Here is a 6924-nt window from a genome sequence, read left to right on the forward strand (position 1 = left end):
CCTCTTGAATAATGCATGTAGACTAAGTATAACGAAAGACGAGGAAAAGAGAAACAAACAAACAAACCACAATATAAAAAACTGAAGATTGATCAAAATAGACGGATCAAAATCTTGAAGTGATATTGATGATCCTGAAAAATAAAAAGGATTACAACATTGAACAGCTTAAGAAAAATATTTCACACCAAAGGGTTAAAACAAGACCCTTAAGTGAAAATTTAAATAGATTAAAATAAAAACAACGAAAAGACAAATAACAAAAAGTTAGCCATAAAACTAAGAACTGCTTTATATTACCCTCCACAAAAAAAAGACGAAAAGAACTTGGACACTAAGCGAGAATAAACAGTTTTACATGCGTCATCTGTAGTGGTGCCCATGAAAGTACAGTAAGTTTATAAATCTTATTCTGTAATACTACAAACCCGGAAAAAAGGAAGGAACTCCATGGAAAAAAAATCTAAATGGATAGTTAAAAGATGAAACATATAAAAAAAAACGGAGTTTATAAATCTTATTCTAAAATACTACAAACCCGGAAAAAAGAAAGGAACTCCATGGAAAAAATCTAAATGGAAAGTCAAAAGATGAAAAATATAAAAAGAACGGAGTTTATAAATCTTATTCTGAAATACTACAAACCCGGAAAAAATAAAGAAACTCCGTGGAATAAAATCTAAATGGATAATCTAAAGATGAAACATATAAAAAGAACGGAGTTTATAAATCTTATTCTGTAATACTACAAACACGGAAAAAAGAAAGGAACTCCGTGGAATAAAATCTAAATGGATAATCTAAAGATGAAACATATAATTAGAGCGGAGTTTATAAATCTTATTCTGTAATACTACAAACACGGAAAAAAGAAAGGAACTCCATCGAAAAATATCTAAATGGAAAGTCAAAAGATGAAATATATAAAAAGAACGGAGTTTATAAATCTCATTCTGAAATACTACAAACCCGGAAAAAAGAAAGGAACTCCATGGAAAAAAAAATCTAAATGGATAGTCAAAAGATGAAACATATAAAAAGAACGGAGTTTATAAATCTTATTCTGAAATACTACAAACCCGGAAAAAATAAAGGAACTCCATGGAAAAAATCTAAATGGATAGTCAAAAGATGAAACATATAAAAAGAACGGAGTTTATCAATCTTATTCTGTAATACTACAAACCCGGAAAAAATAAAGGAACTCCATGGAAAAAAATCTAAATGGATAGTCAAAAGATGAAACATATAAAAAGAACAGAGTTTATAAATCTTATTCTGAAATACTACAAACCCGGAAAAAGAAAGGAACTCCATGGAAAAAAATCTAAATGGATAGTCAAAATATGAAACATATACAAAGAACGGAGTTTATAAATCTTATTCTGAAATACTACAAACACGGAAAAAAGAAAGAAATCCCATGGAAAAAAATCTAAATGGATAATCTAAAGATGAAACATATAAAAAGAACGGAGTTTATAAATCTTATTATGTATTTCTACAAACACGGAAAAAAGAAAGGAACTCCATGGAAAAAAATCTAAATGGAAAGTCAAAAGATGAAATATATAAAAAGAATGGAGTTTATAAATCTTCTTCTATAATACTACAAACCCGGAAAAAAGAATGGAACTCCATGGAAAAAATTAAAATGGAAAGTCAAAAAGATACATTTCAAAAGAACGGAAAACATCTATCAAATACCTGAATACGTAGAGGCATTTCCGTATGTAGACACTGATGGATTAGACCTGGTTTTCAGAGAGAGTAATATAATGCATCATAACCATTGGTATCCAAAACAATTTTATTACATCACAGGTATCGTGTTTTTACATTCGTTGATTTATTATATATATAATTGTATATGTACTTTTATCTGATATATTCCTTGTCATATTCATTATACAATATTTATTTGGGCTTATTTCGTGTAGATATCATTTACCAGGCCTGTTACACTTAGCGTAATTGCTCAATGAAGATGTGACCTTTTTTACTACTTATTTATTTTATAATACACATTTTGTTTTATTTGAAAATTGTGAGTGCCGTTATTGGAATATACAAAGCTAATGATGAATAAATTTAATTAAATATGTTATAATTCTTAAATAGCTTAATACAGATTTGATCTTTATAATTATTTTGGAAAAAAGCATGTATCAGTAAAGAAATAACTTAAATAAAAGAGATTAGTGTCCCTTTTATAGTGTACCGCATTTGGAATGACAAATTTTTATAATTATTCTTTTAGAAGTGGTTTAATTTCAAATATTAACTTTTTATACCAGATTATAATTCCAATTGTGTTTGTTACTTATAGAGATAAAACAACTTTTTAAAAATCCAAAAACAACCTTTTAAAAATCCAAACGGTATAAGAAAAAAACATGATGATGTGCCCTTATTTCTGGGTTTTGTAATTGTATATTTAGAATGAATTGTATATTTACATAAATTGTATAGTTTGCATAAATTGTATATGTTGCATAAATTGTGTACTTTGCATAGATTTTAGCCACAATATCATCTGTTTCACTCGGACCATAATTTCATGAATAATGTTTTGTTGATTGATTAATCACAGAGTAAGCTTATGACTAGGGAATTCTGTTTCGTATAGCAATGATAGCTTAATCTTTAGTTTTACAATGTTGTGTTTTGTAGATTTTTTTTTGTGTGTTTTTGTAATTTTACGTTTTTCCCATGACATTGCCAGTTTGAAGCGAAGTTTTGTTTTATTCACTGTCCCTTTGGTATATTCATGGTATCTTTTTTAAGAGTTATTTGAAAGTTAACCATAACTGAAAGTTGCTTCCAACCTGTAGGCACTAATTAAACTAATTATATATATCAGGATTTGAATTTACAAAAGACTCATCCGTGACGCTCGAATCCAAAAATGTTAAAAAGGCTAAATAAAGTACTAAGTTGAAGAGCATTGAGGGGAAAAAATCCAAAACGTTTTGCCAAATACAGCTACGGTAATCTATCTTTGAGGTAGAAAAGTCTAAGTATTTGAAAAATTTTAAGGTTTTGATAACAGTTAATTTATAATTTTGAACATAACAATGATGATTCAAGTCAAATCAGAAGTGTTAACTACTAGGCTGGTGATACCCTCGGGGACATCTCAAAGAGACATTCCATATAGTATAACATGTTTATCGCTAGGCCAAGAAGAATATGTAAGTTATACGAAGCTACTAGTAGAATGGTAAGGTTCATTGAAAGATTTTGTATTAGGTTTGAAAATTTCAGAAAATTCATGTTTCAACCTGCATGTATAGAAAATCTATATTCATTGCCTTAAGTGATAAACCATGGAAAAATATACCTTTCCCATAAAGTGCAGAAATTAAAGCTTCCATTATGCCTGCAATTTATGTCAACTTTTGTCAGATGGCAATAGTTTTTGTTTTTGATATACAACAATAAGATTTATAATAACAGGAACTGCTTCCTATTTTTCAAATTAAAATATTTTTGAACTTTATAGTTACAATTCTTGGATAACTAGTAACTTACATGTAATTCTAAGTACGATAAACTTCGTCGATAAGATAAACAACTTTGTGATAACGCTATTTTAACCAGAATTGTGTTGTATTTATCAGATCATTGCATGTCATGCAATTTGAAACAATGCCAATCAGTATCAAATATTGCAGTATATTGAATAGGAATTGAAGGTTGTTTTATGACCATCGATGTCTGATAACTCAAATAATTTACTTTTATATGGTAATGGCAAATATGTTTTATTTCAAAACTTTTTTTATTCTTAAAATTCGAAAGACGTCGAACGTTCGTTTTTAAAAATATACCAATAGGTTGAAATGTATGTTTTTCCAAGTTGCAGTTTGAATTCATCGCTTAATATTTCAATTGTAACCAAATATCAAGATCATTGAATACATTTACTAGTATAACGTTACATAATCAAAGAAATGGTATACTTGTATGATATACTTAAGATTTTAATTATTGAACCTATATATTAGTCCCTTTATGTTTTTAATCATGGAATTAAATTTATGTAGAATACTTGTAAGACGAACATTGTCATATTTTAACTCGTGTTTTAATTCGTTCTTCAATTCAACATCAAGTATTTAAACTTTAAATCACCTAAAGTATTTAAAGATATCGGTAAAGGTCATCAAGATTAGATAACTTATGTTATTTACAAAATATATCAAAAATGAAAAGTGCTCTATATTTGACCTGGTCACATTGGCCATTTTGGGGTTTGATTCACACAGAACTGAGCTTAGACTAAATATAATGAGTTTCTATAGTTACATCCCAGCTCCTTTGTTCTAACAGAGGTGATCTGAGCTGGATCACCCCTACCAGATCACCCCAGTTTGAGTTTCTTTGTTATGCATGCTTTCCTTTGTTCGTAACAAGTCAGGAATATGACAGTTCTTGTCCATTCGTTTTTAATGCGTTTTGTTATTTGATTTTGCCATGTGATTATGGACTTTCCGAATTGATTTTCTACTAAGTTCAGTATTTTTGTGATTTTACTTTTTAAGACTAACATAAATAAATTTATACATTTGCATATCAGTCTGTCATCATTAAACTCCTACAAAACCACAAGCAATTCATTATTCTCTTCAGTATAGGAATGTTTTGACAAAAAAATATTTATCGTTTTAACAACTACACATGTTTTGGTTGACAGGACAGCAATATAACATTATTTTTTAACACACCAACAAACGCTGACTGCGTTTTGTTATTTGATTTTTCCATGTGATTATGGACTTTCCGAATTGATTTTCCTCTAAGTTCAGTATTTTTGTGATTTTACTTTTTGTTGAAAGTTCAATACATCATACTCTCAAAGACAAAACAGACTTGATAAAATTAGATTATAGTATCTGAGAAACAGACAAATACAGCCCCCATAAAATGGCAATGACCAATGGACAATGAAAATGAGATCAAGGTCAAATAAACCCTGCCAGACAGACATATACACCTTGCTATCATTCCGTTGAACTATTGTTTATAGTATCTAAGAAACTAACAAACTCATGAATGTAAATAGTAAACAAAGAAACACAAAAAAAAGTCAAGGTCTAATATATCTTGCAAGACAGATATGTATACGTTGCAATAATTGCATACACCAAACATAGCTGACTTATTGCTTATACATGTAGTAACTACAAAACTGTAAAAATCATAATATTTAACATTGACCAAAGAACCAGGAAAATGAGATTAAGGTCAGATAAATCCTACAAACAGAAATATATACGCCTTACAATTTTTCCATACACGTTCAAATGTAATTGACCTATTGGTTAAAGTATTTGAGATGAGATACGAACTTGACCATGAAAGTAAAATCATGATCACTGATCCATGATATGAGTTATTTCTGAAATGTAGACCTTGCAAAGATCCAATCATATAACATACAAGTCGTAATAAGTGAGAATTTCTCATGACAAATGCATAAAACAGATATAAGTAATAGGCGCGACAATAATCAACGATGCAATAGTTAAGGTTTTAAAGTTACACATATTTAATGTTTTGAAGAAAAAAAGATGCAATACTTCTAGAACTTGCCATGTTTTGGTTGGCAAGATAAAAAATATAACATACTTTTTCAGCACATTAAATGTCACTTAATATGCAGTTCATCACTCATTTCTATTTTCATATTTGGTAAGTTTTAGTTTCGAATGTCAACTTTGATATAAAAATAAGAAAAGGTTGTATGGTTGCCAATGAATCACAATCCACCTGAGACAAAATGACAGAGACGCTTCTCTCACAAGTAAAAACAACTAAATATGAGTTTATCTTCACCAAACAATTTAAAAATGCCGAATGTTTTGTAGACTTTTATATTACCATTCCCCCTATGAGTTGTTAAATTGACACTGTGGAAAAAATTGAGCAAAATGTATCTTTGTTCAAATAAACAAATACTTAATTTTTTATCCTTTCGAGTATTTAAGACAAAATTTACAAAACTTTTGAATTTTTGAAATACGTATGCTTTTATACCTCAGGAAAAGATTACCTTAAATCCTGGATAATTCTAGGTCTTTTCTATGTTCCTTTGGAATTTCAACCAAAGATGAAGAACTGGATCTTCCATCACTGTATTGGATACATAAACTAGATAAGTTTCCTTACAAACAACGGTATATATTGCTGGGTCTTCCAAGTCTTCCACGAAACCTCTTTGTAATTATTAACATATATCTTATCAGCAATCAAAGACGGTCTTCAAAGTTATTGTGCAACTGCCTATTCTAGAGGTGGCGTGAATCAGATGTGGATACTTAAAAATTCTAAAGATCTTTTAGAGTACATAACTCTCTTTCAGTTTCATCTTGTAACAGTATTAAACATTTGACTTTCCTACTCTTTACACAAGTATTCCACATTCCAAACTAAAAGACAAATTGAAAGAGTTGGTATTGCTTTGCTTCATAAAAAAGAATGGCAAACGTAGATTCGATTATCTTGTCTTAGGGAGGGTTAAATCCTACTTTGTAAATGATCACTCTGCTTCAAACAAAAAAATCTCTGAAACTGATATTATCAAGATGCTTGATTTCTTGATTGACTACATATTTGTTACGTTCGGAGGGCGTGTTTTTCAACAGACTATGGAAGTGCATATGGTACACCCCTAGTAAAGTTATTTTGTTGCTAATAAGTCGGAATTATTTGTTATGTAGTGTATTATAAGCTGGAATCTTATCAACATGTGAAGTCAACTTGTCGGAATGATGAAGAAATAATTGCATTACTATGTCGACTTACTTCCCTTTCATGAATGTGACCTACCGAATTAGACTATTTACCTGATTTGTTATCACATAAGTAACACGGCGGGTGCCACATGTGGAGATGGATCTGCTTATCCTTCCGGAGCAC

This window comes from Mytilus edulis, chromosome 8 (genome assembly GCF_963676685.1).
Source record: "Mytilus edulis chromosome 8, xbMytEdul2.2, whole genome shotgun sequence".
NCBI classification, from domain to species: domain Eukaryota; kingdom Metazoa; phylum Mollusca; class Bivalvia; order Mytilida; family Mytilidae; genus Mytilus; species Mytilus edulis.